The sequence below is a fragment of the Wasmannia auropunctata genome, unplaced genomic scaffold (genome assembly GCF_000956235.1).
Source record: "Wasmannia auropunctata unplaced genomic scaffold, wasmannia.A_1.0 LD336076.1, whole genome shotgun sequence".
NCBI classification, from domain to species: domain Eukaryota; kingdom Metazoa; phylum Arthropoda; class Insecta; order Hymenoptera; family Formicidae; genus Wasmannia; species Wasmannia auropunctata.
Window position 1 is genome coordinate 7,483,686 of NW_012026814.1, and position 5,308 is coordinate 7,488,993.

Below are 5,308 nucleotides of genomic sequence, written 5' to 3' on the forward strand. Positions count from 1 at the left end.
TGTGTATAAGAGACAGCTTCGGAGTAAAAGATTGCATTTTCAGAAAAAATTTCTTTACTTTAGAAGCATTATATACATATCCTCGAGTATTCAAAATGAGAAATTGCATTTTTAGAAACATTTCTATGCTTTATAAAAATTATATACCTACATGTGCTCGAATTTTCGAAAAGAGAGATTTTTAGAAAAATTTATTTGCTTTAATAAAATCATATCCATGTCCTTGAATATTCTAAATGAGAATTTGCATTTTTAGAAATATTTATATGCTTTAAAAAAATTATATACATGTCCTAGAGTCTTCAAAATAAGAGATTGTATTTTTAAAAATATTTTTTTGCTTTAATAAAATTATATACGTGTCCCCAAGTCTTCGAAGTGAGAGATTGCATGTTTATAAATATTTCTTTGTTTTAAAAAAATTATATACATGTCCTCGAACCTTCGATGTGAGAGATTGCAATTTTAGAAATATTCCTTTGCTTTAAAAAATTATATACATGTCCTCGAGTCTTTAAAGTGAGAGATTGCATTTGTAGAAATATTTCTTAGCTCTAATAAAATTATATTCGTGTCGTCGAGTTTTCGAAATAATAGATTGCATTTTTAAAAATTTCTTATTGCTTTTACAAGAAATTATATGCATGTCCTCGAATCTTCGAAACGAAAAATTGCATTTTTAGAAATAATTATTTGCTTCAAAATGTATACCAAATACATATTGTAATTTCTACCTACAAGTTTAATATGTTTAGTTAGTAAAAGTCGCATAACAAATGTATAACAAAGACATTTAACAAGATCTAATATTTTGTAAAAGTAAAAATTTTGATCAATTAACTTTACTTCCTTCATCAATCAATTCCTTCCTTGATCAATTCCTTTACTTTAAAATCTTGTAACCGAGATGGCTATCTCTAGGTTTTGTCGTCCCGTAGGAGGTCTCGACAGCCGAGTCGGACAACGCTCGAGGTTAAGCTCCGAGAGAGATTCTCGGGAAATGACTGCGAGATATACAACTTGGCAGTCATTTCCCGAGAACCTCTCTCGGAGCTTAACTTCGAGCGTTGTCCGACTCGGCCGTCGAGACCTCTTACAGGACGACAAAGCCTAGAGATAGCCAACTCGGTTACAAGATTTTAAAGTAAAGGAATTAATTGATCAAAATTTTTACTTTTACAAAATTTGACGTCGGCATTGCGGACGAGAACGGCAACACCGTCCCGCATGTTGCATGCTCCAATGCAAAAAATAGACAGAATGCCGAAAATGATGAACACACTTCAAGAGGTCTCTTCGCAAAACGAGAACCATCAAAGACAGAGAGTTTATAGTCCTGGAATGGTACTGCAAATTCCTCCAAACATTTTTAATTGTGTCAAAAACCATGATAATTGCACAGTAATCCTAAATTTTGAATATAAAATGCCATGTAAGCTCTCGAGAACTATCGAGAACCGCAATGGGGAAAACAGAAATCATGCTTTCGGCGTGACAACGCAACGTGAGGAACAATTGCGAGAGGAAAGCCGACAAGCAAACATTTTTTAATTCGTTACAATTTTGCGGAGCATTTTTAAATATGAATATAAAATTTAGAAAATAATTTGTTCAAAAAACAAATGCGGGAATGGAGAAAAAATAGCGGATCAATCAAAAGTGGCAGCCGTATGGCGCCACTCTGATTAGAGGTTCTCTAACTACCCTTTGCATAAAAGTTCCATCTATCCACTTTACTTAACATTAATCTCAAAATCAGTTTCTCGTAGAAAGTATTCTTTCATTGTCGAATACGCTCAATGTCAAAAAAGCTTCAGAGCATAAAATAAATACTTATGTCAAAATTATATCAGACGTCATTGACGATATAAATGACGTGCATTTTTAAGATCAACCAATGGATCATTAAACCGCAATGTAAGAAAATTTTATTTATACATAATAAAACATTTATTTATATATAATATTTTATTTATAGATTGCGAGTAGATTTAAAATAGAATAATAGACAATCGCAATAACTGCATTATTTACAAACGTTTGTGGAACGAAAACGTCCACGATTAATGAATTAAATAAAAATAAATTAAAAATAAAGTTGAAGAAAGATTAAATAAGAAAAGAAAACTAAATGGTGAGTCTCGAAAATCCATAATTTGTCGTGAGTAAAATATATTATTATATTAAGAACTATAATTAATTAATTTACTAAACGATGTCCCGCTTTAATGGATCCCGAGGACGTATCCGAGGACGATCAGGACGATCAGGCATCATTGATTTTAATTGAGCCTAATATTCCTACAATCGATCAACAATTAACGATTCAGATTAAAGAAGGAAACTAAATGATGAGTCTCGAAGATCCATAATTTGTCTTAAGTAAAATATTATATAATTATATTAAGAACTATAAAAATTCCCAAAATAAACAATTCAAATATAATAGCCTAATGGGTATTGTATCACTCCTAAAGAGTATCTGGCAAATCATCTTGCGAATTTATTTTTATGAAGTCGGATATGTATATTATATGTATATAATTAAATGATATATGACTAAATGATTTCTGATGTCCCGCCAGCTTTAGTGGATTCCGAGGACGTACAATCCGAGGACAATCAGAACAACAATAACAATGCGTCGTTAATTGATTTTAATTCAACCAAATTACGATTCAGATCAGTGATTTAGATCAGAAAACCAATTAATAATAATATTTCAATTACTAATGAATAAATAATACTCCGATGACGCCGCAGATTACTCAAAATTTATCCAGTTTATAAAACATTACTTACAGGATAAGATAGAGACACTTGAAGAGATCTCTTCGCAAAATGCAAACGGGAAAAAACGAAAACCATCAACGAGAGTTTGTAATCCTAGAATAATACTAAAAATTCCTTCAATTCCTTTTTGTACTAGAGAGAGTCGGTCACGGAGTCCGCAAACTCCACGTGATTACACAGGAATCACGCAAATTGATTTAAAAGATTATAAAAATGCAGATAAATTCTTTTGTTTCTGTAAAATTGGACAGGTTCGAATTTCTGTGCTCGATAACAAATTATTAGCGTCGATGAGAGAATCTTGGTCGAAAAGGATAGATGAAGTGTGGCAATAAAGACAGCAAATAGGAATGCAACAGTAAAAATAAAAATGCAGTCATTACAGTACTCTAGTTGATCTACAATTCTCTACAATCTGCTGTTATGATTTTTTTAGATAAATATATATTTACATGAATATATATTTTAATAACCAAAACCAATTAATTAAAAATATTTCAATTACCAAAAAAATCCATCAATAAAACAAATAAACTAGTTAATGATAGTTCGCGTACTAACGATATTATGATCTTAAGTTCCACGACAAGATCATTCCTGTCACTGTATTTATCACCTTACTTCCGAAACAACTGTATGTAAAAACCAGGAAAACTAAAAACTGCAAAGTAACCATATGTATGAAATTAAAAAAAATCGAAACCATGAATAACAAACGGAACGCAATGTAAACAAAAGCGGTGACCGACGTACGCAAAAAAAGGCCGTCAGAAGCTTCGCCAACCAAACATCAAGAATTATAACAGAACAGTTAATAGCGGTTTAAAGCGAGACCGGCAAAGGCCGATTTGAAGTCGAAAGATTTGGTAGCCCTGCAGAAGAAATTAGAAGAAAAAGATATTGTTCTTAAAGACATGACAAACAAAATAAAATCGTAAAAAAGATATGAACGTTAGAAGTTACAAGTTAGAGTACAAAAAACTGAAAGATATCGTCGAGAAGAATTCGCTGCGAAGACAAAATAAATGAACAACTGCAACAGCAACTCGAAGCGGCACAGAACATGGCTGATTATTACAAGAAAACTAAAAATCAGGATGACAAATTACAACATATATTTGAATGATCAAAACCAATTAATAAAGAAAGATTTGGTAGCTCTTCGGAAGAAATTCGGAATAGAAAAAAAGGATACCGCACCTAATGAGATCACAAACAAAAAAAATCAATTTCTAAAGAAATACTTAAAAGTCTAAAAAACTAATATAATAAGAATAAAATAAAAATATAGAGTTATTACGCATGGAATTACTCTGCAAAAATACTGTTTTTAATATACTTCCCGATTTTACATATTCTACTCAAAATCTATAAAATTATTTTTCTGCAATGTCAAATATTAGATATGATAATTCAACATTGCAAAGAAATTTGAAAGACGTTTTCCAGTTAAGGTAAATTTTCTACTTGTTGCTATAAATAAGTATAAAGCATCAAGGATTGTACATGGACTTAAATGTAAAGATAAGCGATACGCTCGTCTTGCTGTAACATTACTATTCACAGTTGTAATACTATCAATATTAACAATGACTCGGAAATGAAAAAGTGTAAAAAGATCTTGAATATACAATAAATCATGAGAACATTCTTACGTATGATTATACATCAATGTACGTGTAAAATATAGCCTGTAGCGCAAGTAATAAAAAAATTCTTATTACTACACACGTGTATTTTAGCAGTTAGATGGAATCTATGTTTTAAGCCGCTTATCGATTTTCGATTGAATGATCTATCATCATTATCGCGCCTTTTTATTATCTCTCGATCAAAGAAATAATATGAGCAATTTTCAATAGATTAATATTTTAATTTTATACTCAGTTAATGTAATAAATAGCGAAAAAAATCTGATAAATAGAGTTCATAAACAGAATTAAAACAATTTTATAGCTGTTATTTCAAAAAATAACTTCCTCGTTTAAGAATGTAATCATTTAAGAATTAATAATATAATAAAATATGCAGTCCAACATTGTATTTGAGAAGTACTCATCTAACTGATCATGAAGAGGCTAAAAGCTTCTGTTCATTCATCAATCTATCTTAAATTGTAACGTCAGAAGCAAGAAAATAAAAAGATCTTGCAAATATTTGAATTATGTTTCAATATACCAATACTTCAACAATCGATAGACTTGCAAAACAGAGATGGAAACTTCCTTGTAGGGTATGGAGCTTTCCACACCCAGAGCTCTCATGTACATACAAAACAGTACTTACAAAGCTTGAGGTACATTCCCAGCTCCGTATTTGTGAATACGCACATGCGACTGATGTGCAGCACGCTCGAGACAAAGTCTTCAATAGTATTCTTTTCTTGAGCTGATGCTGATGAAGCCGTGAAAGCCGTTTCATAACTTTGCAGAAATCTTTAATAAACTCGACGATATGGTCTCCTGGTAGCCCACGATGGAATACGAAGGAATGAGGCGCTTTCACTAACTCTTCC